At 43.1% G+C, this 24,711-nt stretch overlaps 1 non-coding gene across 1 annotated transcript; it reads left to right on the forward strand.

Moving 5' to 3' along the window:
• Window positions 1-2,533: 2,533 nt before the first annotated feature.
• Trnas-cga lies at window positions 2,534-2,608 on the forward strand. Its single transcript has one exon. It is a non-coding gene; the product is annotated as a tRNA-Ser (tRNA).
• The last annotated feature ends 22,103 nt before the right edge of the window (window positions 2,609-24,711 follow it).

Consider the following 24,711-nt stretch of genomic DNA (forward strand, 5'->3'; position numbering starts at 1 on the left):
AGTAAACACCATTACAAGTCAGTGGTACATTTGTCATGAAGACAGCTTCGTCTTATGGTGAAGTTCACAACTTGACTTAACAGACAATATTTGGACCCTGTTTTGCTGAATGGAATCCTTTCGGGCCCTGAAGAATAATTGGCACAAAACTCATTGCTGCCAGTGCTAATGTACTTTAAGTACGGTATCTGTATACAAATATATTTTCGTACACTGGACAAATCTTTATTAACAACATTAAAAATTGTTGCTCATAGTAACATTACTACGAAAAATAGCATTTATAACACAAATCTTACCTCATATTTGGGATTCCTTCCACCAGTGTTCGGGCTTCCGTTTTTTTATTGTAAAGTATTCATTTAATTATAAGCATCTGATGTGCGTGTTAATAACAATGTGACGCATGGGATGTTTACCTCAAGTAAGTAATAGTGGACGAGGTACTGAAAAACGCAACGAAACTGGCACTCTAGCTTTTCTTTCCTTCTTTTCTCTTTGATTGTTTCGCACATTGCTCTTTAACAAGCGTCATGGGACGTCAGCCCAGAACAACTAAAACGAACAATGATGGAGAAAATGAGATAAAAAAGTGTTTACGATGCAGGAGTGCGAAGCAGGTGAGCCGGGTGCAAACCTTCGTAATGTCAATTTCTTTTCTCTCTCTGTGTGTTTTTTTCTATTCGATTTATTCACATTTGTGTCTGTGTCGTGGTGTTACGTCTGGTTGCAGCAGCGAGGCGTAAGGTGGGGACCTATAATGACAGTTGATTCTGCACTATTCTATTAGCCGAAAGAAGTGTGTCATACACGGCCTTAGTGACAATACGTGTGTTACATGATTAGGAATTTCTTACCGACGCATCTAATTTGTACGACTGGTAAGTGAGTGAGATATGCCTCCTCGCTCGATATGGGTGTTCGTATGAATGTGATGCGATCACTCCCAAGGAAATGATGAAAGCATAATGGTTTATCACATAAACTGCAACAAATGAACGAAACAGTTCCACAATCACACAGTTTCCCCATGATGTGTCAAAACATGGTTTTTTAACGTTTTTGAAGCTGCGTTCCGTTTTGAAAGTCATCACTCTTGAATTCCTTTGCCGTAACCTAGTTCACACCAATGTATTTGTTGTTTTCATTTTTGTGAGTGGCCTGTGTGGTATCTCGCCTGCTCTCGCTGTTCATCACATTTAGTGGCGACGGTAACGTACTCTTACACATGACTCATATTCTATAACGAATGTGTAGTATAACAGCTGCGAAGACTACAGAAAGAAAACAAATGTTTCAATTACCGTGAACAGTTCAGAGCGTTGTACAAAAAAATGGCACGAAGGAATTTTGAACAAGACTGGCCCGCTTGGCACTGAAACACCATGAGCAACTAGCCACGCCGTTGCTGCTGTTTGAGACTGCTCTTTATTGAACTTCTATGACCTTTCGCTGTTTCTATTTTGCTTTTTTTTCAAAGTTCAGTACACCTTCTTCCCGTTTTCATGCTTCATCTGCTTTCATACCAATAAATCTCAGGGGTGCGATGGGAACATTCCGTTGTGAGCTACCCGTTGAATATACTTAAATACTTTCTGTATCTCATCATCTGCTTGTAACGTCGCTGGTGTATCTGAACTATTGGTGTAGGTGTTTCCTTTGCTGTCGATTCGGATAAGAATAATCTTAACTGTTCACAGCAACTCACTCTCTGCCCTACCTTCCTACTCACGACATACCCTACTCCCCTTAAACCATAGTCTGCTGCTTCTGATATTACCCTGTTTTAATCTGACTACAGCCCCTTATCGTCTTTCAATTTCACTTCACTGATGTCCACTGTGTTTAGCTTGTGCCTTTACATATCACTTGAGCGATGTTCTTGCCGGCCGGTGTGGCCGTGAGGTTCTAGGCGTTTCAGTCTGGAACCGCGTGACCGCACGGTCGCAGGTTCGAATCCTGCCTCGGGCATGGATGTGTGTGATGTCCTTAGGTTAGTTAGGTTTAATTAGTTCTAAGTTCTAGGCGACTGATGACCTCAGAAGTTAAGTCTCATGGTGCTCAGAGCCATTTGAACCATTTTGCGATATTCTTGCCCCTCTACCATATTCACACTTCAGACATTTAATGCTCCGACCAACAGAATGTTACCTTTTAGTTGGCTATTTCATTTTCTCTCACGATGCGCTACTACCACACACACACACCCACCCACCCACCCACCCACCCACACACACACACACACACACACACACACACACACACACACACACACACACACACACACACACACAGATGGTAGGAAACACACAGATGGTAGCAAATACAAACGCTGTTGTCTAAGGCCAGCACAATTCATGTCACATTGCTCCTGAAATGTATACGCTTCCATTTCAGATGTGACACGAACACTACGTAGGGCGAACAATAAGGGAAATAATTAGCACCGTAAAGAAATAATAAAATGGCAAATTTGGAAGGTAGGAGTCGAGATACTGGCAGAAGTAAAGCTGTGAGGACCAGGCGTGAGTCGTGCTTCGGTAGCTCAGATGGTAGAGCACTTGCCCTCGAAAGGCAAAGGTCCCGAGTTCGAGTCTCGGTCGGGCACACAGTTTTAATCTGCCAGGAAGTTTCAAAATTGCAACTACAGGCAGAAGCATTTAGTTCCCTTTTTGATGTATCGTCCATTACACAGTTCGTACTTTGTAACAAATCGATAACGAACCCTTATCGCCAGCGGTAATCGAATAAATTCCAGTCTAAAATTTCGCTACAGCCGGACGTTTGAGATTGAGGAATTACTGAATGCTCTATACAACCGAAATGTTTCTGGTCCTTGTCACCGTTTACATTTTTTTAAAAGGCTTCAGATGGTAGGCGAAGAAGGAGACTAAGACATTAAGAATATTACAAATTTACAGAAGTGAAAAAGATGTCGCACAGTGAGCAAACGTAACCTCTGAGAACATAACAGAGAGAAAAGAAGAATCGATATATTCCATCAAGTTTTCCGGTGAAATAGATACGACATGATGAGGGCGTACAAAGTTACAGTGATCATATACACCAACTTTGGTAATCCACCTTACATATGCAGACCACAAAGTATGGGAATGAATTTAAGAGAGCCGCTTTTGTTACCGAATAATAATCAACATTAATGAAGAAATATTTTTATTTCATTACAGAATAAATATTACGTTTCTTAAATTATGAAACTAACATAGTTGAGAATTTCATTGCACAACAAGAGAAAAAGATTATATTTTCATGGTTTGGGGCCGCATCACGTAATATTCTACAAATGTAAATTCTAACATTTAACTGTATAGATTGTTTATTTTATCGTACAACCATGATTTCGGCCAGTGGGCATTTTCAAGAACCGCAATGTTAAGCAACGTCAGACATCTGTGAAAGAAATCGTCGTCGAAATATATTAATCCTAGTTATTTGTTCTCGTTTATACCTGCAGTATATAACCAGGAGTAACATATTTCGGCTATGACTTCGATTACAGAAGTCTGAAAATGCTTCACATTGTGGTACTTGAAAATGGCCAAACGTTGAAATCATGATTGTACAACAGAATAACAACGTATACAGTGAATAGGCGGAACTGCAATCCAAACAAAATAGAAGTTCCTTTTCTAATTTGTCTTTTTCGAGTTTCCATTTCTGCTCTGAGCCTAATCCAGTTGAAGTGAACGCACTAATAATTCCTTTATAGAGGTCACGACCCGTTTTCTCCGCGTCCTTACCCTACACAGTACGTTTGTTTATGACCTTTAAGACCTTCTCTTACTGGTTTTGGTTTTGGTATACGCAAACGCAGTCAAGAACAATATAAATTATGTAATCTCTTGCAAACGATTCCCAAATGTACTCGTATTGAGTCCAACTGTTTATTGTATGTTTGTTTTCATGCCCACATTTCTCAGCAACAGTTACATAACAACTAGAATTAGTCATGTTTTATGTGGTCTTAAATTTATTACAGCTTAAGAGCGTTTTCCACCAGACACATTTAACTTTTATTTACAGAGCGTCTCCTGTGGTCATTGTACAAATACGGTAGTAATAATTTGTTTGGATATTCAAAAGAGTTTTCCTTTATAAACATAGCGTACAAATTACTTACGGCGTTAATTCCTCTCGTCTGCATGTTAAGTGGTCCACAGTTGTTTGAATGTGCAACTACGTTTTTAATTACTTCAGTCTCCACTAACAATTAGAGGAAAGCCCTGGACCACTGAACATGCAGGCAAAGGAAAACAACATCGCAAGTACATAGGTCGTCAAAGTTATATGAGGATTACTTGGAAAGTAAGTTCCAATCGGTCGCGAAATGGAAATCACAGTGAAAATCCGATGAAGCTTTGCACGGATGTGTTGGGTAGTAACTCAAGTACACCCGTTCATCGCGTCACGTCGCTCTTTTCAGTTCTCAGCGCACAGTGAGCCCGTCAAGATGCCCAGAACAATAGTGTCTCCCGCCAAGTATGGGGGCTTTGTGAGATTTTTCGCCTTAAGCTATGCAGCCCACATAACGTGCCGCATTTTGCAGGGGCAGTGAAGATGCTGCTGCACCGTTTTCGATACGAATGTTTGATTACCCACAATACAACTCACAATTGGCTTGCTGTGGATTTCATCTCTACTCACATGAACCGCTGACTATGAAGGCAACATTTTGGTACAGTCGACCAACTATAGACCAGAGTAGAGAACTGGCGGAATGCACTGGCGGCTATCTCTTATGACGAGGCTACTGGAAAGTTGGTACAACACTACGACTGATGTCTGAGTCGGAGCTGCGACTATGTAATAAGTGTTTTTAAAAAATGAAACTCCTCCAGCTGTACTTAAGATTTTGTGTGTACTTGGCTACTAGTGTCGACGTAGCGTCAACGTCATGATCAGGCCCGTAGCTGCCGGCCATCCATGTGGAGCACGTGCTGGTCTCACCGTGGACTTCTAGTACTGAGCCACACACAGCTGATTTCATCAAAGTGTACGGGCCTGAAGAGGACGTTGACGCAACGTCGAAACTAGCAGCCAAGTAAACATAAAATCTTAAGTACAGCTGGAGGAGTTTCATTTTTAATAAAAAATTATACCATCTGTGTCCCACCGTCATCCAATTTAAATATGGATGTACGAAGATGTAGATAAGTAGCAGTAAGTCGTAGCTAACTGTTGCAAATAAAACATTTTTGATTTTTACAGTAGTTTTCATTTTGCGGCCGATCGGAACACTTTCCGAACACACCTCATATAAATATACCATGCCCGCCCTGTTAGCCGTGCGGCCTAACGCCAGTCTTTGGATGGTTTTTTTAGGCAGTTTTCCATCTACCTCGGAGAATGCGGGCTGCTTCCCCTTATTTCGCCTCAGCTACACTACGTCGGCGATTGCTGCGCGCCGGCCGAACTGGCCGAGCGGTTAAAGGCGCTACAGTCTGGAACCGCACGACCGCTACGGTCGCAGGTTCGAATCCTGCCTCGGGCATGGATGTGTGTGATGTCCTTAGGTTAGTTAGGTTTAAGTAGTTCTAAATTCTAGGGGACCTACGACCACAGCAGTTGAGTCCCATAGTGCTCAGAGCCATTTGAACCTGGATGTTGAATTTCAGCTATCTGATCGTGCCAGCCATAGATGCTTATATTTCGTTTCTTGCCAAACTACAACATGGCTGGCAGGAAATGTCACTAGAACATGAAAAGAAAATACTTTTCAATTCTTCTCCCTCATAAGCCTTTTACTTAATATGTTGACATAAAGTTCAAAACAAGAAATCAGTTGCAATTCTGTGTCACATGCAGACCGATGGAAATATTTGCCAAACTACAATATGGTGGACGATGCAAAGCACGTGTATTTTTAGACACGCTGCAGTTCTGTACTCAGAGACCAGACTTCTACATCCAGCTGGTATAGAGACCACTGCCACTGCGGCTGCTGCGGAGACGGAGCCTCTCCGTCGTTTCTAGGCTCCCGGTTAACATACAGTAGAATACTATACAATAAAATATACCATACTTCCGGAATGATCACTGAAGATGCTTCGTAAATGAAAGCGAAACGCCTCTGATGAAAAACGCTCTTAAATGTAAGTACGCTTAAGACGGGGAAAACAATAATAATCGATATGATTATTACTGTCAAATGTTAAATTACTTCATAACGACATTCACTTTTAAAGAGGAAAGCTTATTTCTTTTTCAGCGCGTCGTCATTTCAGCAGACCAGAGAATAACCAGCTACAACAAGGCGCAACTGCAATAACAACAATAACAGGAGGTCAGAAAACAGAGCTCAGTGGAACCAGCGCAGAATTTTCTCGCTCGAACATGTCCCACCGCGTTCTCCCTTCATTAGTTTCGTTCTTGAAAGTGTACTTTTTACCCGTTGCATACAAAGCTGATAGCGCACCGAAGTTGAGGGCGCAGAGGTCTTTCGGTGCGGCACGGCGCCGGCCCCGACTGCAGCAGCCGTGTACACACAAAGGAGTTTCTTTAATAGTTTCCGTCCGCTCTTTGTCCGGCAGCGCACCGTACCGGCCTCTCCCTGGGAATGGCGCCACTTCATTTGTTCGTGCATTATGTATTTAGCCGCGTAACGGCGCGAGAAAATTAATGCGGGCTTTTCGGGCGTACGGCAGCCGGCGCCCACTCCATACTTAATAAGCGGCCCGCAGCAGCCAAAGAGGAGCGGCGCGGGCCGCTCGTTTCCCGGAACGCCGGGCCGCGCGGGCGATAACGCGGCGCAGTTATCTGGCAATTTGGCCGCGCGGCCACAAAGGCTGCAGCGGCGGCATCTGGCCACGTGCGTGCACGTGCGAGCGTCAGCCGCGCCGGCAGGCGACGCGGCTCTTGGCGGCGGGCAGAGGGCGGTCGTCAGCGACGGCGCCCTCCTGGGAGCCCCTGCGGTCGATGGCAGCTGCGAGGAACAACTTGTACTTCGCCGCAGAACGATAAAATTGTTATGTCGAGAGCCAGAGGCTGGGCCGGCCCTGCTCAGCACTGGCCCTTCTTATTGTTTGACCGCGACGTACCGTCCTTCAGAAAAGAAGAAGAAAAAAAGGAGCAACTTGAGTCCCGCGAGGCGCGCGGTATGACATCTCTGAACTCGACGGTGACGTATCAGCAGCACCATATGTCATCTTCTGTTACAGGGTAACGCTTGCTTTTAACCAATTTTTAATCGGTATCTATATTTCTGTGTCAATTTGTAGTACTGTTTATGTACACTACTGGCCATTAATATTGCTACGACAGGAAATGACTTGCTACAGACTCGAAATTTAACCGACAGGAAGAAGGTGCTGTGGTATGCAAATTATTAGCTTTTCAGAACATTCACAAAAGGTTGGCGCCGGTGGCGACACCTATAACGTGCTGACATGAGGAAAGTTTCCAACCGGTTTCTCATACACAAACAGCAGCTGACCGGCGTTGCCTGCTGAAACGTTGTTGTGATGCCTCGTGTAAGGAACATAAATGCATATCATCACGTTTCGGACTTTGATAAAGGTCAGATTGCAGCCAATCTCGATTTCGGTTTATCGTATTGCGACATTGCTGCTCACGTTAGTCGAGATCCAATGAATATGGAATCGATGGGTTCAGGAGGGTAATACGGAACGCCGTGCTGGATCCCAAAGGCCTCATGTCACTAGCAGTCGAGATGACAAGCATCTTATCCGCATGGCTGTAACGGATCTTGCCGCCACGTCTCGATTCCTGAGTCAACAGATGGGGACGTTTGCAAGACAACAACCATCTGCACGAACAGTTCGACGATTTTTGCAGCAGGACGGACTATCAGCTCGGAGACCATGGCTGCGGTTATCCTTGACGCTGCATCACAGGCAGGAGCGCCTGCGATGGTGTACTCAACGACGAACCTGGGTGCACGAATGGTAAACCGTCATTTTTTCGGATGAATCCAGGTTCTGTTTCAGCGTCATGATGGTCGCATCCGTGTTTGGCGACATTGCGGTGAGCGCACATTGGAAGCGTGTATTGCTCATCGTCATACTGGCGTATCACCCGGCGTGATGGTATGGGGTGCCATTGGTTACAGGCCTTGGTCACCTCTTGTTGGTATTGACGGCACTTTGCACAGTGGACGTTACATTTCAGATGTGTTACGACCCGTGGCTCTACCCTACATTCGATCCCTGTGGAACCCTACATTTCAGCAGGATGTTGCACGACCGCATGTTGCAGGTCCTGTACGAGCCTTTCTGGATACAGAAAATGTTCAACTGCTGCCCTGGCCAGCACATTCTGCAGATCCCTCAGCAATTGAAAACGTCTAGTCAATGGTGACCGAGCAACTGGCTCATCACAATACGCCAGTCACTACTCTTGATGAACTGTGGTATCGTGTTGAAGCTCCATGGGCAGCTGTACCTGTACACACCATCCAAGCTCTGTTTGACTGAATGCCCAGGCGTATCAAGGCCGTTACTACGGCCAGAGGTGGTTTTTCTGGGTAGTGATTTCTCAAGATCTATGCACCCAAATTGCGTGAAAGTGTAATCGCATGTCAGTTCTAGTCTAATATATTTGTCCAATGAATACCCGTTTATCAAATGCATTTGTTCTTGGTGTAGCAATTTTAATGGCCAGTAGTGTATAATGTTGTATCTATCATGGAAGTTCTTTGACTATCTATATATGTTTTAGCTATGTGGAATTTAGAGCAATGTTGTTTAATATTATGCTTGTGCATTTAAATAACTAATGGAATGATTATTATGTAATGTACTATAAATGATTTGGTCCTTAGTTAGGGAAGGTAGGGTTGAATGTAAAATATGTAGGGAAGCCCCGCAGCTATGGAAGTAGCCTGGCGGACTGGAAAAGGAGTGGTTGGGCCGTAAGTGGCAACTCGTCCGTTGTGATGAGTAAGGGTTCTGGGCTGAGCGGTGCTGTGGTTAACATCCCGCTAGCCGCAGCGGATAATAGGGCTCATATTCCTGAAGTTTTGAGGCTAGAAGAGCTTAAGGGCAGTATTTATGGGCTTCGGATGCTCAATTTGGTGATACCATTATCATGACATGGTTTATGGCCCTATAAAAATATTATTTCCAAGCCTAGAAGATCAGTAGTAGGGTGAGGCCAACAGTACTCCCATGACTGCAGGTTAATAGACACTGAAAATTGCGCCACCAGTGCCACCAGCCTTCCACTAAATTGTTTTGTATTTGGCACTCTGTAAATGAACCAGGTATTTGTGAAAATTGCTTGATTTTAATAATAATTGTGGTGTTACTAAACACTCTTTATTAAACCCATGATTAAACCAGATCACAAATCTGGGCATGATTTCTATCGTAGTGAATTTAATTCGGAGTGTTCTAATTTGTTATCAGAAAGTGGCTGAATTTAATTTCAATTTAACGTTGGTTGTCGTTCGCACAGCCAATTAAAATTTTGAGTATGTCAAAAGACTGGTTATGTAAGCACATTTGTTATTTAAAGAGTTATAGTTAGCTGTGCTTTACTCGACTAATAATTAATGATAAGAATTCTTACCTTTTGCCGGCCGCGGTTGGCGAGCGGTTCTAGGAGCTTCAGTCTGGAACCGTGTGACCGCTACGGTCGCAGGTTCGAATCCTGCCTCGGGCATGGATGTGTGTGATGTCCTTAGGTTAGTTAGGTTTAAGTAGTTCTAAGTTCTAGGCGACTTGTGACCTCAGATGTTAAGTCCCATAGTGCTCAGAGCCATTTGAACCATTTGAACGTACCTTTTCTCATACATACTGGTGTAGTTTTGTTAATGAGCTTGGTTCTTCAAATCATGAAAATTTAAGTGTCCTCATGTACCAGCCTAGTTATTTAATGAAGCAATGCAAAGGTTCCTTCAGCGCCAGTATAGTTAGATTTCCATTCTGTTTAGTTGCTTCAAATCGAGTTTAAGAAAGAACTGTTTTTTTTGTTATCTATTCTAACGCAAGTTGGTTAATGGACAGAGATAAAGACCCTGTATTTCACAATTAAATAATGGATTATCATCATTAGTAGTCAACCTGATTTAAATTCATAATCATTTCAAGCTTTTCCCTTTTCAGTACTACTATTAGTTTCATGTGTGATGCTCCTAGTTCATTTGAGATACGTGTTGTTGACAGGCATATGTAGCTGTTTACTATCTCATTGCGATTTGCTTATCTGACTTTCTAGTTAGCAGCACATTTATCTGCAAGATTAGGATACTGTGTTGTATTGTGAACAGATATAAGGTAAGAGTTAGGTATGTGTGTGTGTGTGTGTGTGTGTGTGTGTGTGTGTGTGTGTGTGTGTGTGTGTTTCAAAATGGTTCAAATGGCTCTGAGCACTATGGGACTTAACTTCTGAGGTCATCAGTCCCCTACAACTTAGAACTACTTAAACCTAACTAACCTAAGGACATCACACACATCCATGCCCGAGGCAGGATTCGAACCTGCGACCGTAGCGGCCACGCAGTTCCAGACTGTAACGCTTAGAACCGCACGGCCACACCGGCCGGTTGTGTGTGTGTGTCAAAGAAGGTTAGGTTAGGTTAGGTTAGCCTTATCACTGCCTTCTGCTTTATCATTTTTCTTGACACAAGCATGCCTAATTAGACTGACAACCTGTTTTAATATGTAATTTTACAACTTGCTTTTGTGCTGGGTGAGCGGCTGTTCCTGACCACCGTTCGCTATTGTTTATACTCTGCTAGAGTGTTTCGGAAACGAATCCAAGTTTGATTGTTCTGTTGCCATTAGGTTATCTCCCGGTCACAACTTTCAAAAATTCTTCGCAGAGGTATAACGTTAACGTCGATTGCCATTTAAAGGTGGTCTGTTTTATCGTTAAAACAACACATTTGAGAGGCTTTAAGAGACATTAAACTATGTGCCGAGGAGTTGAATATCTGAGAATTACACCCCTCCTTGACCCTCTCTGAGGACGCCGTCGAGAGTCGTAAAGGGAAGGAGGGCGCAGGCAGTGCAAAGTTGAGTATTGGAGACAGGAGCGGCAACACAGTGGTATCCCGGTGCACGAGTGGTGCTGGCTTGTTAAAGTGATTGTCTGGGGAATAGCACTGGTTTGGGTTATGGACTGTCACTGCATAAACAGATTGGGTTAATCTGCACGTGGAGATGGCTTATACTTCTGAATTGAGGCGGAGAAGACGGAAGAATATTGAGCTTCCTTGCAGGAGTTATACGATACTATATTAGCAGCAAGGAAAGTTCTGGAATGTTAACTTGAACACTCCCGCTTCCAGTGCATCTGCTGTGTTGATAAACATCCGCCAGTGCGTGTATTAAGTTACTGGCGCCATTTTTAATTTTTCATTTTTGACCTTCATCCGACCAATCTAGTCAGGTATACTGAGATTTATACAAGTTGTCGTTATTCAGTAGTACAAGGCGATGATCATCCAGAAGATTACGACTGCCGACTTACTATCGATACAAACCCGTCCAGCCGATAGCAGCATCACGGGGCGAGGGATGTCTGTTAGACACACGCACGGTGCATATAGTATCAGTGGGCGTGCTGTTCGTGTGTAAAATGGGGAAGGCGCATTGTCTAATTGAATCTGACTGAGGGCAGATTCTGACGGTCCAAAATCTCGACACGAGAATTTCGGAAACTGCCCGACTTGTCGAGCGTTCGAGGAGTGTTGTGAGGAGATTCTTCAACACTTGGCGAAACCAAGCTGAAACCACGTCCAGACGTCGTGTAGTTAGGCGGCCATCCTTCATTACAGATGTCGGAAGTCGTAGGCTGGGCAGACTGGTAAAACAGGGCAGGCGGCGACCTGTCGCGGAAGTAACATCAGACTTTAATGCTTGGGAGAGTACACGTGTATCTGAACACACAGTGCACCGAACACTCCTAAAGATGGGCCTGTGCCCATTCAGGTGTTAATGTTAACACCACCACATTCGCAGCTATGACTGAAATGGGCACGTGACCATCAGAACTGGACAATGACGCAGTGTCAGAGCGTTGCATGATCTGATGACTCCCGATAACGTCTTCATCACGCAGATTGGAGAGCGCGAATCCTTCCCCTTCCAGGGGAACAGCTCCTTGACATCTGCACTGTGGGACGAAAACAAGCTGGTGGCTGTTCCATTATGCACTGGAGAACTTTCACGTGGGCATCCATCGCTCCAGTGGAGCTCATGCAAGTCACCATGACGGGCAAGGAGTATCGTAGACTGGTATCAGACCACTTACACCCCTTCATGAAGATCATATCTCCCAACGGCAGTGGAATTTTTCAACAATATAATGTGCCAGGAGTGTGATGAAGTGGTTCTAGGAACGCAGTGGGAGTTCCAGTTAATGAGCTGGCCCCCCAGCTCGCCAGACCTGAACCCCATCGAACCCCTGCTTCGAACGTGATAAAGTGGTAAGGGTCAAGAAATGAATTTCTTTATTTTACTTACTAATGTGGTACAGCCTAGACATTCCATCACCGTTGCTGTTCACGATTTATATCTATGATCCTAGACCATAAAGGATGTTTAGCCACTTACGTTAACGCATATACATTTTCTTTTAAAATAACCTGTCCATTTCAACGCCGGTTTATTTCGCCATCTCCGGACTTGAGCTGCAGCAGTCTCTGGTTTCTCGACCTCGTATTCTGGTGTTGCAATTCGTGTAGCTCCTGCCCCTCATATCTCCGTTCCCGGATTTCATTTCCGTTTTGAGTATCCTTAGTCCCATATTCACTTTGAAAATTGTTATTACCGTTGTGGTGATAATTATTTCGGTGATAATTATAGCTATTGCACACGTTTGTATCTTTCCCCTTCTGGTACATATTTATCTCTATTCTGTTCCAACTACGTGGCTTGAATTTCACAGCCTGTTCAAGTTTCTCAATAAAATCTCAAGACTCATCAGTAGAAGTTATCGTACTGTGGACAAATTCCAGGGATCACTCTTGATCATCGTAGTTCCCGTCAATACTCCCAGCAGACGATTTATATGCGTTCCAGTTCACACACACAAGAATTACACATCGACCCTTTTCCATGTTTGAAACTTTGTCCGTTTATGAACTCTTTTTGAAGTCAGCATCTTTAATTAATACAGATTCGTAATGTTCTCTATTCTTAAGCAACTCTTTCTCACCCTCTACCAAGCTACCCAACAAAATTTTAACATATCCAGTTTCACTTCCTAAAGCACTTTTTGCCTCAGCGCACATTTCTTAACATCGCCACGCAGCAAGTCCTCTATCTCTTCCAATACATCCCCGAAAATGTTTTGTATAGTACCAACTCTGGAGTTAACCCGGCCAACCTCCTCAGAAATTCCTCCACATCTGCCCTTATGCCTTCTATTTTTGAATCAATCATCGCTTCTCTATCAGATCTAATTTTTCCCACCTCAGCTTTTACATTTTTTTCTGCTATACGTGTTACTACATTTTCAATTTTCAAACGTAAGTTTGTTTTTACACAACTTAGCTCCATACGCAAAACCACCACACTAGGCTGCATTGTTCTCATAATAGATTGCATGTGTAGCAAAATTTACATTAGTTGTGACGGTGCATCGTCTCAAATCTTGATTAAAAAAAAATGGTTCAAATGGCTCTGAGCACTATGGGACTCAACTGCTGAGGTCATTAGTCCCCTAGAACTTAGAACTAGTTAAACCTAACTAACCTAAGGACATCACAAACATCCATGCCCGAGGCAGGATTCGAACCTGCGACCGTAGCGGTCATGCGGTTCCAGACTGCAGCGCCTTTAACCGCACGGCCACTTCGGCCGGCAAATCTTGATTCCCCTCCATGATTTGGGGCTATCTGCCCCATCAGTAAGTTCCATTTCGGTACTCACAGTTCGGACTAACTGGTCCATTAGTGTTATCTGAACCACTCAGACTGGATGGTTGCTCAGTTGTTGTAGGGTCCGTCACTGTCGATAAACCAGCGGGTTTTCAGGTGTTAACATTATCGCACAAGTACTTAACTTGTCAGTCGTGTTAGCTGCATCTGATGTATTTCTCCTGAGGAACGTGTACATGCTGCCGATGCCGACAATCTCGAAGCCGCCGCCGGTAGTTCACGTTGCCGTGGCTATCGCTGCCACTGTGCCAACATTAAGGTCTCCGCTGCTACCAACCGGTGCCGACTCAAAATCAGCACTACTCTACGAGGTCTTCTTCTTCATTCTTGCAGTTTCACACATAATTTCCCCAGACCTAACTTTCACTATCACTTCACACGCACACAACTGCTGCAAAATATTATGCTTAGAACCTGCAAGAAAACTTCTATCATGCAACATATTTAGGACCTGGATCTAAGAATACTGTAAAGTGTTAGTATCACCACTGCAATTCTAAGGCATTGCATTCATATCCCATAGAGCCTTCAGTTGCGACGATACGCAACGTTACTGTCCTTCCAAACAGCACCCCTTTCAAGCAACTCGGTTGTGTCTCTACCTGTGGTTATTAGTATTCATAGGGTTGAGCTGTGCATATCTGCTTTCATGCCCTGCAGCTAATTCGATCCAAATAATAACCCGTTGCTGTGATCCTCCCGTCAAACGGTCCAAGCACTGCCTAGAATTGCGGGTTACTAAAATATACACAAAAACTGAATTTAAGTTAAATGGAAAACTTAGTAAAAGTGTTCTATTTTAAACTCTGTAATTGAGGTAAGCAACGCAAAATTAAATTCAATAATGTTTTGCGTGCCTCAACGGTACAGATAGCCGTCCGTAGGTGCAACCACAACGGAGGGGTATCTGTTGAGAGGCCAGACAAACGCTTGGCTCCTGAAGAGGGGCAGCAGCCTTTTCAGTAGTTGCAGGGGCAACAGTCTGGATGATTGACTGATCTGGCTTTGTAACACTAACCAAAACAGCCTCGCTGTGCTGGTACTGTGAACGGTTGAAAGCAAGGGGAAACTACAGCCGTAATTTTTTCCGAGGTCATGCAGCTCTACTGTATGGTTAATGATGATGTTGTCCTCTTGGGTAAAATATTCCAGAGGTAAAATAGTCCCCCATTCAGATCTCCGGGCGCGGACTACTCAGGAGGACGTCGTTATCAGGAGAAAGAAAACTGGCGTTCTACGGATCGGAGAGTGGAATGTCAGATCTCTTAATCGGGCAGGTAGGTTAGAAAATTTAAAAAGGGAAATGGATAGGTTAGAGATAGATATAGTGGGAATTAGTGAAGTTCGGTGGCAGGAGGAAGAAGACTTTCGGTCAGGCGAATACAGGATTATAAATACAAAGTCAAATAGGGGTAATGCAGGAGTAGGTTTAATAATGAATAAAAAAAATAGGAATGCTGTTAAGTTACTACAAACAGCATAGTGAACGCATTATTGTGGCCAAGATAGACACGAAGCACACGCCTACTACAGTAGTACAAGTTTATATGCCAACTAGCTCTGCAGATGACGAAGAAATTCAAGAAATGTATGACGAAATACAAGAAATTATTCAGATAGTGAAGGGGGACGAAAATTTAATAGTCATGGGTGACTGGAATCCGATAGTAAGAAAAAAAAATGGTTCAGATGGCTCTGAGCACTATGGGACTTAACATGTGAGGTCATCACTCCCCTAGAACTTAGAACTACTTAAACCTAACTAACCTAAGGACATCACACACATCCATGCCCGAGGCAGGATTCGAACCTGCGACCGTAGCGGTCGGGCGGTTCCTGGATAGTAGGAAAAGGGAGAGAAGGAAACGTAGTAGGTGAATATGGATTGGGGCTAAGAAATGAAAGAGGAAGCCGCCTGGTAGAATTTTGCGCAGAGCACAACTTAATCATAGCTAACACTTAGTTCAAGAATCATAAAAGAAGGTTGTATACATGGGAGAAGCCTGGAGATACTGACAGATTTCAGATAGATTATATAATGGTAAGACAGAGATTTAGGAACCAGGTTTTATACTGTAAGACATCTCCAGGGGCAGATGTGGACTCTGACCACAATCTATTGGTTATGAACTGTAGATTAAAACTGAAGAAACTGCAAAAAGGTGGGAATTTAAGGAGATGGGACCTGGATAAACTGACTAAACCAGAGGTTGTACAGAGTTTCAGGGAGCGCGTAAGGGAACAAATGGCAGGAATGGGGGAAAGAAATACAGTAGAAGAAGAATGGGTAGCTTTGAGGGATGAAGTAGTGAAGGCAGCAGAGGATCAAGTAGGTAAAAAGTCGACGGCTAGTAGAAATCCTTGGGTAACAGACGAAATATTGAATTTAATTGATGAAAGGTGAAAATATAAAAATGCGGTAAATGAAGCAGGCAAAAAGGAATACAAACGTCTCAAAAATGAGATCGACAGGAAGTGCAAAATGGCTAAGCATGCATGGCTAGACGACAAATGTAAGGATGTGGAGGCTTAACTCACTAGAGGTAAGATAGATACTGCCTACAGGAAAATTAAAGAGACCTTTGGAGAAAAGAGAACCGCTTGTATGAATATCAAGAGCTCAGATGGAAACCCAGTTCTAAGCAAAGAGCGGAAAACAGAAAGGTGGAAGGAGTATATAGAGGGTCTGTACAAGGGCGATGTACTTGAGGACAATATTATGGAAATGGAAGAGGATGTAGATGAAGATGAAATGGGAGATATGATAGTGCGTGAAGAGTTTGACAGAGCACTGAGAGACCTGAGTCGAAACAAGGCCCCGGGAGTAGACAAAATTCCATTAGAACTACTGACGGCCTTGGGAGAGCCAGTCCTGACAAAAATCTACTATCTGGTGAGCAAGATGTATGAGACAGGCGAAATACCCTCAGAAGAATATAATAATTCCAATCCCAAAGAAAGCAGGTGTTGACAGGTGTGAAAATTACCGAACTATCAGTTTAATAAGTCATGGCTGCAAAATACTAACGCGAATTCTTTACAGACGAATGGAAAAACTAGTAGATGCCGACCTAGGGGAAGATCAGTTTGGATGCCGTAGAAATATTGGAACACGTGAGGCAATACTGACCCTACGACTTATCTTAGAAGCTAGATTAAGGAAAGGCAAACCTACGTTTCTAGCATTTGTAGACTAAGAGAAAGCTTTTGACAATGTTGACTGGAATACTTCCTTTCAAATTCTGAAGGTGGCACGGGTAAGATACAGGGAGAGAAAGGCTATTTACAATTTGTATAGAAAAAAAATGGCAGTTATAAGAGTTGAGGGGCATGAAAGGGAAGCAGTGGTTGAGAAGGGAGTAAGACAGGGTTGTAGCCTCTTCCCGATGTTATTCAATCTGTATATTGAGCAAGCAATATAGGAAACAAAAGAAAAATTCGGAGTAGGTATTAAAATCCATGGAGAGGAAATAAAAACTTTGAGGTTCGCCGATGACATTGTAATTCTGTCAGAGACAGCAGAGAACTTTGGAAGAGCAGTTGAACAGAATGGTCAGTGTCTTGGAAGGAGGGTATAAGATGAACATCAACAAAAGCAAAGCGAGGATAGTGAAATGTAGTCGAATTAAGTCGGGTGATGCTGAGAGAATTAGATTAGGAAATGAGACCATAAAGTAGTAAAGGAGTTTTGCTATTTGGGGAGCAAAATAACTGATGATGGTCGAAGTAGAGAGGATATAAAATGTAGACTGGCAATGGCAAGGAAAGCGTTTCTGAAGAAGAGAAATTTGTTAACATCGAGTATAGATTTAAGTGTCAGGAAGTCGTTTCTGAAAGTATTTGTATGGAGTGTAGCCATGTATGGAAGTGAAACATGGACGATAAATAGTTTAGGCAAGAAGAGAATAGGAGCTTTCGAAATGTGGTGCTACAGAAGAGTGCTGGAGATTAGATGGGTAGATCACATAACTAATGAGGAGATGTTGAATAGGATTGGGGAGAAGAGAAGTTTGTGGCATAACTAGACTAGAAGAAGGGATCGGTTTGTAAGACATGTTCTGAGGCATCAAGGGATCACCAATTTAATATTGGAGGGCAGCGTAGAGGGTAAGAATCGTAGATGGAGACCAAGAGATGAATACAACTAGCAGATTCAGAAGGATGTATGTTGTAGTAGGTACTGGGAGATGAAGAGGCTTGCACAGGATAGAGTAGCATGGAGAGCTGCATCAAACCTGTCTCACGACTGAAGACCACAACAACAACAACAACAATGTTTATTCAAGAAAGGACATCTCCAAGCCGGCCGTTGTGGCCGAGCGGTTCTAGGTGCTTCAGTCCGTAAAGGCGCTGTTTCTACGGTCGCAAGTTCGAATCCTGCCTCGGGCATGGATGTGTGTGATGTCCTTAGCTTAGTTAGATGTAAGTACTTCTAAGTCTAGTGGACTGATAACCTCAAATGTTAAGTCACATAGTAATCAGAGCCATTTGAACCATCTCCAACAAACGGTAAGTGGTAATACGATAGTCAGTTAAAATACGGACAGAAAATAGCCTTATTAATTGGAAGAAAGTTACATTGAAGATTGCAGCAATATACCCAAACTAAATAGTCATCGAAGACACGTGAAAACGAAGTCTATTTCCCCATCACAATTCATCAAATATTCATCAGCTCAAAACGGTTACAGTTCAATATGATGATTTACAACTCATCATATGTGATACAAAGAAGAGTAACTCATATTCTGTCTACCCTCAGTTCCATAGTACTGCTTTGGGGCACACTCAATTCCCTCGTGAGTTAAAGTCCCTTCAAAACTTAGAGTGTTGTAGCGGCCATTGAATGCCCAGAATCAATTACCTATATGACCGAATCATTAACGTTACCGCAGGCATGTCGCCTTCTTCCAGCAATCGACACAAGATGACAGAATCGCTCCCTTGAGCTCTTCACTCGAAAAGTCCCAGTCACCAGTTGACTTCCCTAGTGTTCCGCTTCTGACTGTTTTCCATTGGTTGCAGCCATCCCGGGCAAAAATAGGTGATTCTTAGGCTCTACAGACATTATTTGATTCAACGTGACCATTTCCCACTAAACTAATATTTTACGATAGTATTTAAATAAAGAAGTGTTGTAAGAATACGGTCACACTCAGATAATTCTCAATAATTGCTAGGAAACGTTTCTTCATAAATAAAACAAGTGTGCTCAAGTTAAATAAAAAGGAATTGTCGTTAAATGTTGTTCAAACAATCATATATGACATCTTGACAGAAGCGTCTTTTGTTTCTCTTCTCAGCTGTGGTGTCCACTAACACTCGTGTCTGGTCACTTTTAAATTACCACAGTTTTCTTAATAGCACTGGAATAAACATTTGTAATAAAGTTACTGGCAAAATAGTAAATTGTTCATTAAATAAGTACTGAAATATGACAAAACAGGAGATATTCATGATGTATCCATTTATTGCGTTATTTTTAAGAATGCGAAGTTCTAACAAATATTCGAATAATGAAAGGATATCAAAGATGATGTAAGTCAATAAATAAAGTAGATACAAATACGTAACTATCAGAGATGATAGCTATAATGCAATGCTATCGTCTGAGTTATTGAATTTTGAAATATCATATAATGATCAAAGGTTATTAATGCAGAGATTCACTATGAAAATTTCGTTTTTCTGAGGTCGCAGATGTGTTAGAATTCGCCAGTTAATATTTTGACTACGAATTACTGTCGGATCTTGTCTGATAGTCATTTCTTGGTACATTTACTCCTGCGCAAAGGTAATGCGAGCTACAGCATCCCAAATTCCCAGCTTTGTGATACACTCATTTCTGGAGATGCTGCTCCTTTCTGCACCCGGGTGGCTACGCGCCATCGGTCCTGGGGCCGCATAACTTCCCCCAGTCGCACAAGCAAATTGATCTCCTTTAACACGAGCCCTAGGTGTACGAATAACTCGCCTACTACTTGCAACGTTATATGCTGCAATAGAATTGCTGACCGGGTCCCCTGATTTCACTCCTCTCGATTTGTTTCTATGGAGAGCTCTGTAAGCTGTAGTCTATAAGGAAGACTTAACTATGCCAGACATGTTCCCCGCCAAATCGCCACAGTTTGCAACTGCATATCATCCAATGATGTTTCTCCAATCATCTGTCTCTCGAACAGTGATTGAAAATGTGCCTTACTGTCGATGATAAACAATTTGAGCAAAAGAATAAGTAAAGTGTAAAGCAACGTTTTGTTATGAAAAGTATTTATTTTTGTGGATAACATTGCTGTCACCGCACTGTTACAGTAGCTCACTCCCTGTCATGCCGTCCTGTTCGTAGCCAAGTTCTTCTTACATTTTTCCATTTTTGTTGCTGCTGAGCCGGCCGGAGTGGCCGTGCTGTTCTAGGCGCTACAGTCTGGAACCGGGCGACCGCTACGATCGCAGGTTCGAATCCTGCCTCGGGCATGGATGTGTCTGATGTCCTTAGGTTGGTTAGGTTTAAATAGTTCTAAGTTCTAGGCGACTGATGAACTCAGAAGTTAAGTCGCATAGTGGTCAGAGCCATTTGAACCATTTTGTTTGTTGCTGCTGATATTACGCTATAGTCGTCTGACCAAAATTCTTATGTTCTTTACATGTCACCTAGAGGACTCTTTCTGTGCCTAGACTGAGCGTGCATTGCACTTTTCTGCTTTTCTAGCCTCCTTAGTGAGTTCTGACCTCTGACACGCCACCCTCTGATTCGTATAATGTTACCCTTTCGTTTGTTAATCAGTCTCTTTCACTGTTACATTCCGATTCGGTAATCCCCTCCAGAGTTCACAAAGGAAATTTTTGCCAATGGAGATATTATCATAACACTTTTTCAATTACAGATCACAGTTTTTTGGATGCACATCCCTTGTCTTTGATTCAGCGGTTCCCATTGCCTACTGCACCGTCATGTCATTGTCCATTTCTGATTCCGTCTTATTTAGAGGAAGTTTCTCGCCACAAGGACTCTCCTCTGCCCTCTTCGTTGGCAGAACGATGGTACCTTCTTGGCCACAAGTGTTTACTGAAACATTTTGGAGGAGAATGGGACCCATGACGTTTCTATTACTAGCCAAAGACACTTTTTCTAAAGAACTTTTCTTATTTACTATCAGGGGAGTCAGCTTCTTCGGACATTCTCAACATTTCGTTCTTATTCCATATAGGTCGATGAAAAGTAAATCAGTCACCCACAAAGATGGTTTTACACCAGCATCGAAGGAAACCCTTGCCCAAATGAGCTGAGGAGAAAGTGGGACAAAGTAATAAAGCGGAACAAAGTAATACTGACGTATCTTAATAAGTTGGATTGTTGAATACGTCTAACACTCCTATTGCTGATTGAATCACAGGCCTCTCTCACAGACCAAATGTACTGTAACGGGACGAATTGTTAGACACAACGTTAAAGTCGGTAATTCCTTACCTTATTTCATAAAACGGAAACAAGAGGAACTGGGTGTAGCGAATGGGTCGGAGATGAGAGGAATTTGGGCATAGATGTGGATATTACAATCACGATGAAATACTCGTATTTCATCATCAGAGACCAGTGAAGAATTTCGAAGTGGATCCTAATGTCTTCAAGAGCGGGTGTATAACCTACAGGCCATAGTATACGAAGTACGCAGCACCCTATACGTAGCTGTAGTGTTTGGGAGGCAGGAATAATTCTCAGCCTGGTTGTGACGAAGGTGATGATGTAATTGAATGAGCCACCATCGTGATGGTAAGAGCCATTTATTTCGAGTCCTATTCTAAATGACGTTTTGGTCTCTACACAAATATCTGTATTCGATTGTATCGGGTTTTTGTCAATCGTTGCTTACTAAGATCTGTGTAAGTTTGGCTCGTTTCCATTTCTCACACATAGGAACAGTGTTGGTGACAGGAACGGCAATGCCATCGGTAGCAGAGGGCTTACAGCGACTGCAGTATGGCGAGTGTTATCTGTAACCAAAGCGGAAGTGCAGCAGCGTTGGCTAGAGCGGAGTCTCAGTAAGAGTCTGCTTGTGGACAAGGAAGTCACCAAACGTCAGCTGACGTGCGTTTGGGAGAAACCAGCCTGTATACGAGTTGCAAGGTGTAACCACTGAGCCACATGGCTAGTGCCGTGTCTCTGGCAACAGAAGCACCCACTGTCTGTAATTTGTTCACTGCCATGTATAGAGTATGTGAATTCAGGTTCTTTGCCTACCTGTGTGGAGTTGTTTGCCGGGAGAGATACTGCAGAATTGCAGGCGTGGAGCTCAGGCTCTCCACCTGCCATGTTGTCGCTGCCGTGTACGACGTACAGAGCGGTTGTTCATGCTGTGCTTGTCACCTTCAAATAGATGCAGAAGTAACGGGAACATAATGGTGTAGTTTGAAACTGTGGTCGCAAGAGAACAAATAGCCACCACGCCAGTGATTGCCAGAGGAATGTAATTAAAAAGAAATTGTTCAAATGGCTCTGAGCACTATGGGACTTAACTGCTGAGGTCATCAGTCCCCTAGAACTTAGATCTACTTAAACCTAACTAACCTAAGGACATCACACACATCCATGCCCGGGGCAGGATTCGAACCTGCGACCGTAGCGGTCGCGCGGTTCCAGACTGTAGCGCCTAGAACCGCTCGGCCAACCTGGCCGGCAGGAATGTAGTTCACCGAGCGTGTCTTCTGCTAGAGGCTGTATGTCGTTTTTCCTCTTTACAGCTGCATGCTGGTGCAGCGGTGCGACTCCTGCCTTAAATGTGGGATAACGATGTTTCAGCGGCGTCGTGTGGCCGTCACTGTGTCGTTCAGTTTTGTGCCACGTTGCTTGGGATGCACTGTAGTTCATCGGTGTATGAGCGACATAGTTTTAAGTTGTCATTTATTAGAGTGTAACTTAGTTGGTGGTGTCTTCTTCGTCACTTTTGTGGCAGTATTGCATCGTCTTAATGTTCTCTTCCCTCGTGAATTTTTGGCCTGTTAAACTATATATATTAGTGTAATTGTATTTACCGCTTGGGGTAGCCACGCGGTCTAGGCGCCCTGCCACGGTTCTCGCGGCTACTTCTGTCAGATGTTTTATTCCGCCCTCGGGCATGGGTGTGTGTGTTGTCCTTAGCGTAGGTTAGTTCAAGTCAGATCAAGTAGTGTGTTAGCCAAGTTACCAATGAACTCAGCGGTTTGATGCCATAAGAACTTACCACAAAATTTGTAATTGCATTTAGCACAAGTGTGAATTTTGTTTACGAGGACAAGACTTTTCCTTGTCCGTTCTCTATTTTTAACTAATGGTAAGTTTGGCTTCCCTTTTGCTCGTTACATATGTTTTTAATTGACGTAAGGTAATCTGATGTTCTTGAGTTAGTTTGTTCACTGGTAGCTTCGAGACTGAGTGCAGATGGTGCCATGTGTATGAGAGGGCTATCATAATTCAAGCTTTAATTTGATGATCACCAGGTAATTCTCGATTATTTTATAACTGTTCCTCTGTATAAAGGTTTAGAGTGCTTGTTGCACTAGGGCTATGCGAAGCGTTTAAGGTCTGTGAAATAATTTGCTGTATGTTTCTAAGTATATTTAATACATGAACCGATGAGTTTTTTAAGGCATAGAAAACTCAGCAGTTAACTTTTTTTAATCGCAAGATTAAATATTTGTTTCCCTTATTGGTTAGCACGCTTATTATGCCTGTTAAATTGGTTGGTGATAAATTTTTGTAAAATTCCTCTTACGATATATGGTGATACGATGTTTGTTAAGAACTGATAACTTGTAGTTATATTCAGTAAAATCATCAGCACTTTCCAATTCCCCTTCGCCCACGCTCCTACATTATTAGTGAGCGTACTGCTTTGACTCCTTTGAAGTGACCAAAGTAATAGGACACGTCATAATATCGTGTCGGACCTCCTTTTGCCTGACGGTAGTGCATCAACTCGACGTGGCATAAACTCAAAGTGTCGTTGGAAGTCCCTTGCAGCAATTTGAGCCACGCTGCCTCTATAGCCGTCCATAATTGCCAAAGTGTTGCTGGTGCAGGTGCAGGATTTTGTGCACGAACTGACCCCTCGTTTACGCCCCATAATTGTTCGATGGGATTCTCGTAGGTCGACTGGGTGGCAAAATAATTCTCTCCAACTATCTACAATGTTCTGCGCTACGCTCGAACCCTAGCATCAGCTCTTACCAATTGAATAGGGACTCATCTGACCAGACCATGGTTTTCCAATCGTTCAGAGTCAACCGGTATGCTCACAAGCCCAGGAGAGGCGCTGACGGCCATGATGCCGTTAGAAAATGCACTTGCGTCGGTCTTTGCTGCCATAGCCCATTAGCGACAAATTTCGAGGCATCGTCTTAACAGTTGCAAAGCAACTCCCCCCCCCCCCCCCCCGGTCCTTGTTCTTTGCGGGCTTGATAGTATATGGCATCGTATTCTGACGACGTCTAGGGGTAGTAAAGGTTCGATTTCCTGGTGGTAGGATGCGTAGAGGTATTTAATTGTTCTTTAGTTAGAGTTACTGATGTTTCGTAATCCCTCTTGACGAGAAGCTTCTTTTAGTGAATTCGCTGATTTTAGGTCACATTACCCCTATGTTGCTGGGTGTATTAGTGGCTTTGAAAGGTGCTTTGAATACATTGTATTGCCAGAAGTACCAAGATGTTGAGACGAGAACTCGCTGTGTGATCGCGTTAGGCATTGGCAGCTATGTTGCAACATGCTTCAGTCGCATATGATTATATTGTTTGATGAAGAAGACTCATGTTTTGTCTACTTTAGATGCCTTTTACATTTTTCGCCTCATTGCACCAGTTGATTCTTATCC

This window comes from Schistocerca piceifrons, chromosome 2 (assembly GCF_021461385.2).
Source record: "Schistocerca piceifrons isolate TAMUIC-IGC-003096 chromosome 2, iqSchPice1.1, whole genome shotgun sequence".
Classification (NCBI taxonomy): Eukaryota; Metazoa; Arthropoda; class Insecta; order Orthoptera; family Acrididae; genus Schistocerca; species Schistocerca piceifrons.